Consider the following 8,533-nt stretch of genomic DNA (forward strand, 5'->3'; position numbering starts at 1 on the left):
CAAGGCTATGCGCGCCCCAATTTGGGAGCACTTTGAAAATGTTGAAGAAGGACGCTATGGAAAGGGCAAACATTGTGGGAAGCTAATAAGCAGAGGGAAAGTGTCTGGACATTTTACCAGTGCTAGCATGAAGCATCACCTCAGCACTCAACACATGGCTGTGCTATTGGGGAAAGATGCAGAAGAAAAACGTAGTGCAGGCAGCATAGCTGGTGAACGTGGTACTACAACAACAACTAGTACCATCTCCAGAGAGAGTGAAAAAACCCCAACAGCTGCTTCTGAGCCAATAGCAGCACAGCTAGTGCTGGCAGCCAGAGACCAAGGCAAGTTGGAGCACTGCATGTCCAGCCCACCCTGGAAGAATTTGGGGCATTCCACTCCAAAAGATCAATGCCCAAACAGCAGGCCAATAAAGTAACCCGACTTATTGGTCAGTTCATTGCTGTTGGAGGGGCATCCTTCTCCATGATTGAAGGGGAGCCTTTCAAACAATTGATGGCGGCTATGGCTCCACAATACACAGTTCCGTCACGTTCCACTTTCAGTAGGAACATTGCCCCCTCATTGTATTGGTCCTGTGTTTCAGCAGTGAAAGCGGAGCTTTCCAAGGCTGCAGGTCAGTGTGTTCATTTCACAACAGATTTGTGGAGTGCACCTAGCAGGCAGCATGCCTTTCTTTCTTTGACAGCACACAGATGGCAGCCCGGTGTGTCTAAGGAAGCTGCTGCAGCAGGCTACCGATCATTCCTTCTCCATGCAGAAGTGATGGATGAAAAGCACACTTCCGAAAATATTCTACATGCAATGAGGAAAATGTTTAGCCTTTGGGTGGGAGCAGAGGCGGGCACCAATGTTGAAGTTGGTTTTGTGGTAACTGACGGAGGTGCAAACATGGTGAAAGCGCTGCGAGATGGTCATATTGTTGGTGTGCGCTGTGCAGCCCACATAATCCATCTTGTAGTCAAGGCAGCAATGTCAGAAGAAACTAATGTAGCAGCAGTAGTTCTGTCCCGCTGTAGAAAGATCGCTGGGCACTTTCACCACAGTGTTAAGGCTAGCCAACTTTTGAAGGAAGAGCCAGAGAGGGCAGGTATTCCCGTACACTGCCTACTACAGGATGTCAGTACGCGGTGAAAATCCACTTTAGTGATGATGGAGAGGATTTTGGAGCAGCAGAGGGCAATCCATAATCTTGCCTCAGAGCATAATATTGGGATTACATCTCCATTGAATAGGAAGCTGACGTAGCAGCTATAGTCAGGAAGCTGAAGGATCTGGTAAAAGTACGCCTTCGCAAACGCATGGAAGAAAGTCCCGAAATGATGCTAGCGTGCCTTTGCGATCCAAGGATTAATGGAAAGCTAGCAATGAAATTCAATGTTCTCAGTAGCTACCGGGAGTAATTGGTTCAAAAGGTGCGTGACTGGCAGCGTAAAATGGGAATGCTGTCCGAGGAGGGAGAGGTGCAGGAGGAGGAAGAGATGATGATGTCTGCTACTCCTAGCAGCAGCATCAGCAGCAGTGCCACAAGCAGCACAACACAACTGAGTGGAGCAGCTGCGTTTTGGGAAGAGGCACTTAAAAGTGAGCACGTGTTTACTATGACTGGAAACATACTCACGCATAGCACCTCATTTGATGGAGCAGATTGCCTTTCTTAAATTCAATCTGCCCAAGTTGGGTTACCTAGCTCTTAGCTTGGAAAGTTAATTTTCCCTAATGTTCAAGGTATTTTCTCCCCTTGGTTGCACGTGTTTGCGGTGTGGCAACGCCTGCTACCTCTGCCGGTGTATCCAAATTACGCTAGGGCCTAGTGTCTGAGCTCTGGAAGTCTGCTCCCAAACCTCAAGGACTGACAGTGTTTGGATGCTTTGCTCTGGGGTGAAACAGATGAGCGGGTCATCAATTGCCCACTCATTCGCCTTTCCCAATGCTGCTGCTGGTGGTGGTGCCAGCATCTCTTCTCTGCCAGTTCGCTTCCTGGCTAGAGTCATGCCTCAAATGTGCCTAATGGTAAGGGTAGTTTCTCCCCCTGGCTGCGTCTGTTTGCTGTGTGGCAACGCCTGCTACCTCCGCCGGAGTAGCCAGCTTACGCTAGGGCCTAGTGTCTGAGGTCTGGAAGTCCACTGCCAAACGTCTAGGACTGACAGTGTTTGGATGCTTTGCCCTGGGGTGAAACAGGTGAGCGGGTCGCCAATTGCCCACTCATTCGCCTTTCCCAATGCTGCTGCTGCTGGCGGTGCCAAAATCTCTTCTCTGCCAGTTCGCTTCCTGGCTAGAGTCATGCCCAAAATGTACGTAATGGTAAGGGTAGTTTCTCCCCCTGGCTGCGTCTGTTTGCGGTGTGGCAACGCCTGCTACCTCCGCCGGAGTAGCCAGCTTACGCTAGGGCCTAGTGTCTGAGCTCTGGAAGTCTGCTGCCAAACATCTAGGACTGACAGTTGTTTGGATGCTTTGCCCTGGGGGGAAACAGGTGAGTGGGTCGCCAATTGCCCACTCGTTCGCCTTTTCCATTTCATTTTTTTTCGTCGGATACACAACCAACCACGTTTGTAACACACACACAATAACACATATAACACAATGACATAACACACATAACACACACACACGTACAATTCACAAATCACAAGGACATTTCCTCCTGTTATTAGCCTTCACTTCTACACTCACTAGCATTAACGCTATAACTCACACTTCACCCTATAACATTTTTCCATCCACATACCTGCCAACAGACCCAACTTTTTCTGGGACAGTCCTGCTTTTTTCCAGTCCTATCCCATCAAATTCAGCTAAACTATGTATGCTAATGCACGTAGGTAGGTATAGCTTGGTAGAGTAGCACTATACCATTAAATAAATATAATAAAGTAAATAATAAATATAACTTTAAAATAAAATTAAATTAAATAAACCCCTATTTTTTTTTAACACCCATTAAAATAAAATTATTATTTAGACATAATACATCTTTAACCAAACCAGTGGACTGCTACTACTCTTAAACATAACCATACATTAACCCTAAGCTATTTTTAGTTCTTGTCCCACATCTTTCCATCTGCATACCTGGCAACAGACCCAACTTTTTCAGGGACAGTCCTGCTTTTTTCCAGTCCTGTCCAGTAAAAGTTTGGTTGTTGCAAAGTATGCCATTGTAAATAGGTAGCAAATGTTAGGCATGCATTTAAAAGTGGTCTAAAATCGATTTAAAAATGTAAAATAATCCCTATTCTTTTATTAAACATCTATGGATGTGTGACTGTGTATGATAAATAAATAAGGCCAAGTTCCTTGGAGCATTTGTCTAGGTCTCAGACAAGACAACTGCTCGGAGGAACTTGGCCCTCAGTTTAGGTGTATTGTGTACACCTTGGATAGCACCATGAAGGTACGTGTGTGCAACTCTATTAGTCGTTTCGGCAGGGGGCTTGCCTGCCATCAACGAATGAAGTGCATTCTGCAGTTCTGCAATTCATTCGTTGATGCCAGACGAGCCACCTTCCGGCGACCAATAGAGTCGCACACATGTACCTTCACGGCGCCAACACATCTGCTGCTGCTGCTGCTGCTCCAATGTGTTCTTAACCCCGTATTAACCCTTGCTAGGCAACCGGGAGAAAACGAAGATGAAACGAGCACGAAGAATGTCCACGAATATTCGCCCGAAGAGAAGCCAGGAACGGGCGAATATTCGCGGAATACGAAGCTTTTTTTTTTCCACCAGTTGCTTCCCTGGCACATGCACTGCCCAAACATTGAATCTTGGTAGTCTCATCAGTAGTCTTTGACATCTCAGGGGAGCTTTGTCAATATCATAAGTGTTTATCAATAGAACCAGTGGTTTGTGATCGGTTTCCAGGCCCAAACTCCTGCCAGACACTCCTTTTCAATTTGGGCATATCTTGTCTCTGCTGCTGTTAGTGTACAAGAGCAATAGGCAATGGGCTGTAACTTGCCCTCGTTCAGTTGCAGAAGGGCTGCTCCTAGGCCATAACTGCTAGCATCTGCGGTGTCTTTTCAGAGGGGTCACAGCACAGGGGGCCCCAACATTGACTTGACCAGAGCAAGGGCCTCTTCCTGTGAAGGTCCCCAGGTCCAAGCAACATCCTTCTTCAACAATTCATTAATAGGATGCAACACTGAGGATAATTCTGCCCAAAAAATTTACAAGGCCCAGTATTTGTCTCAGATCAGTTACATCAGAAGGACTTTTCATCTTCTTGATAGTGAGGATTTTACTGGCATCTGGCTTGACCCCTTAATGACAAAGCCCGTACATGTACGGGCTCAAAATGCATTGTTTTCAATGGGTTTAGGGACCACCCATTGTCCTTAAGGGGTTAATACCGTCTCTGCTTATAATATGACCAAAGTAACACAGCTCTCTTTTCCCAAAGTGACATTTATCTTTATTCAGCTTCAGCCCAGACTCTCTTACTGTCTGTAGTACACGATGCAGCCGCTGATTATGTGACTTCCTCAATAACACCCATACTCTTCATTATCACAAGTTCTTCTTCAACCTGTGGCAGAAGTGGGAATGGAATTATACGAGGTGTAGCGACTGCCTCAGACTTGAACTGTATTCGTACTGGCTCACAGTTCAACAGGCCAAGATCGCCAAACATGTCTTCTGTGACCTCTTGCAGCCCAGACTGCAGGCTGCATTCCGGCTCAAAAGGTTATTAACACATTGACCTCTGATTACATAACCCACAGGGTAAATCTTCTTTTCTTGCATTCACTGTGGGCAAGAAATCGACAGACACAATGAATGCAGCCTTCAGGGCTATAAACTTTTGTTACAACCTACAACCTTCTCAAGCTGTTGTCTTTGTGGCAGTTCCTTGAGCGTTGCCAGAGAAATAACGGTAATGTCCGCCCCCGTATCAATCTTGAAGGCAATCCTTGCACCCATCACTGTGAGTGTAATTCGCCAATCATCGTCAAAGCAAGACTGTTCAATCACTGACCCTACAAAGGACACCTCCTGTGTCTCCTGCTCACTGTCCAGGTGCATTTCCTTAACACTGATTTGCAAACTACCTCAAAATGGCCAACACGGTTGCACTTCCTACATCTCTTGTCTTTATACAGCGCATAAACGAGTTTGATGCACCCTACTTCTTCTGGGTCTGCTGCATGCGGTCTGCCACCCACACCCTGTCTGTCATTTGTAACTCTCCTGGACTGCAGCACTTCTTCTACCATGCTTTTGGATCTCATATCAGCACGGGGAACTCTGATCTCTGACAGCCGGGGAAGGACGCAGACAATTAAAAAATGGATAGAAGAAATCATGACAGGGGCGCGGAATTCACGCACCTTCACGTTTTAGGGACAAATGGTGTCACTTTATCAGGACCTCTCCTCTATCACCCTGCGCAATAGGAGACCGTTCCTGAGACCGTTTACCACACTACTGTCACTAGCAGCTGGTCAGGAAGTGGATCCTCACTGCAGTACTTAGGAAAGGCGTCCCAAGTGGTGATGAGAAGCTCCGCAAGAGAGCTTCCACACGACGGAGAGACTCCAGACAACGGATAGCAGAACCAGTAACCTGTAACCAGGGGTCCCAAATAATACAGGAACACAAAGGTAAATTCAGGGGTCAGGAAAAAGAATAGTCGGGGCCACGAGCAAAGGTCAGGGCAGGCGGCAAACGATGGGTAGTCAGGAACAAGCAGAATTCAGGTAACCAATAAATATAATAAGGGATAAAGCGTTACTTTAGGCAACAAGACACTATCACAGGCAAGGGTGAACTACAAACGGAGGGTTTAAATATCCCTCTTACTCCTAGATCCACCTACCCACCTAATTAGGGGGAGGAGGAAAAAAGATAAATGTCACTTTAAGACGCGGCATGAATATTCATGAGATAGCCATTCGCGCATGCGTGGAGGGCACTCATGACATTGAGACGCGCGTTCCGTCTAGATCCCTCGATCCTCGTGGGGGCGCACGTCTAGAGGCACCTCACCGTGTCTCCCGCGAACGGAACGAGCAGGGGGCTGAACGTGTGGGATGCATCTCGGCTCCCCTGCTCGTGGACTCATCGGAGCCATAAGAGAGGTAACCGCTACTCCGGGACAGAGGTATCAGGTACTGCTGGGGATTCCCATTCCAACTGATTGTCACCCATGACGGAATAACCTACTACGTGAGGCACCCTCCTGATGTTGGCTCAGTGGCAGGATCCCTGGGTTTACCTGTCCCACTTGCCCGTATGACTTCGGCCCTGCCGCAGCGTGGCTCGCAGATGCCCCATCATCCAAGATTGTGACGCAGGAATGACTTAGCTGAGGATCGCCGTGCTATGCTTCAAAGTGAAGAATAAACCACACATACTACTACACACTTTTTTTTCTCAGTTCCAGATCCAGGAGGGGAGGCTCCCCTTGCTACTGAGTCGGGGTCTTCTGGATCCCTACTCTCTCTCGCTGATACATAGAGCTACCCGAGTGATTTATACAAAATTTGCGAGAACTTGTAAATTGCACTATACCTTCATACACCTTACAAATTACATTTTTTTTATTTACCGCATTTGCTTGATTATAAGACGAGGTTTTTTCCAGAGCAAATGATCTGAAAAATACCCCTCGTCTTATAATCGGGGTCGTCTTATAATCAGACCTCAACTAGGTCTGCAGCGATGCAGGGGACCTGGATACTCCTGTCTCCACCCCGCCCACTTACCGGTACTTCTAAGTCCCCGGTGCTTAGTCTGGGCAGCGTGTAGAGCTCTACTCGATTCGCATATAGCTCTACACGTTGCCCGGACTAAGCACTGGGCAGCGTGTAGAGCTCTACGCGATTCGCGTATACAACTTCCGCTGCAGCCGGGAGGAGGTTGCGCAGCCCTTCCCCGGCTGTCAGAGATCAGAGTTCCCCGTGATCTCTGACAGCCGGGGAAGGTCTGCGCGATGGACACAGGCACCTCCTTGTGGCTGCAGCGGAAGTTGTCTACGCGAATCGCGTAGAGATCTACACCCTGCCCGGGCTACACACCGGGGACTCAGAAGCTCCGGTAAGTTTGGAGGAGGGAGGGGGAGGGAGTGTTAAATGGGGGGCATAAGGCATTTCTGGAGGCAGATTGCTCTGTGAAATGCCTTTTAACCCCCTTAATGCCACTCAGCCTCCTGAAATGCCTTATACCTCCCTATATGCCACTTTTCACCATAATATGCCTTTTAACCCCCTAAATGCCAGAGTGGCATATAGGGGTATAAGGCAATTCTGGAGGCAGAGTGGCACATAGGGGGTCAAAAGGCATATCATGGGGCACAGTGGCATTTAGAGGGTTAAAAGGCATATCATGGGGCACAGTGGCATATGGGGGGTATAAGGCATTTCTGGGGCAGAGTGGCAAGCCTGGGGGCAGATGTGCATAACTGGGGGGGGGCAGGTTGAAAAAAAAAGGAAATAAAAACAAAATGTTTTTCTCAATCATAGCTTTTATTAAAAAAAATAGTTTACATAGTTTACATGAATTAACATTTACTGGTAAAACTTTTTTCCTATAGGGTCGTCTCATATTCAGGCTTTTTCTTTTTTTCATAAATTAATTTTAGATTTCGGGGGGGTCGTCTTATAATCGAGCAAATACGGTATTTATTTATTTTCTCTTTTCTTTGATGTTGTTTTATGCGTACAAGTCTTTCTGGCAAGCGAGACGCAGAGTGACGTGAGGCGAGGGGTTGTATCACTGTACCTACCCCAATCCGCGCCTGGTTTTGTGATGCATTTTTTCGCCCTCCGCATACACATATATATATATATATATATATATATAAGGTTATGCCCTACGTGGCATTTACTTGTCTTAAGGCGATAGGGTGCACTATGCATTCATACACTACACAAGTTACAATTTTTTTTTCTTTTTTCTTTGATGTTGTTCTCCGCATACATGTATAAGTCTTTCTGGCAGCTCGTGGTGACGTGAGGCGAGGAGTTGTACCACTATGCCTAATCCAGACGACGCCTTGTTTCGTGATGCATTTTGTCACCCTCCACATACAGATGTATGAGGTTATGCCCTGCGTGGCGTTTATGTTTCTTGAGGTGAAACACTATACAAATTACATTTTCTTTTTACAGAGTGGCTGGGTCCAAATGTTGTGTATTTTTGTCCTTTGTTCTACTTGTTTTATCTTTGTTGCTTTGTTATCCTTCCCTGGCCTCAATCCTTACCTTCCTCGCCTGCTCCTCTTTCTGTCCCCGCTCTTCTCTCTTTTTTTTTTGGAACCTCTTGTACCTACTATTCTGACCTCCCCCGCTAGCTCTGTTTCCCTTTCCCCAACCCTCTTCGTCTTGTTCTTCTTGTGGTATCTCTTTTCCTTCCCCTGTCATGTCCCGTCCAGGCGCGCCTTTTTACCTATCCCCCCTGGTGGTCCTGAGCCTTAATGTGTGTGGGGTTTGAACGCACCTGAAAAACATTCCCGGGTGTTCAGGGAACTACGCCAAGCCACTCCCTTTGTTGTTTTTCTTCATGGAACTCACTTTAGGTAACCCAATG

This window comes from Sceloporus occidentalis, unplaced genomic scaffold (genome assembly GCF_023333645.1).
Source record: "Sceloporus occidentalis isolate IW3139 unplaced genomic scaffold, rSceOcc1.0.p SCAF_211, whole genome shotgun sequence".
Taxonomy (NCBI): domain Eukaryota; kingdom Metazoa; phylum Chordata; class Lepidosauria; order Squamata; family Phrynosomatidae; genus Sceloporus; species Sceloporus occidentalis.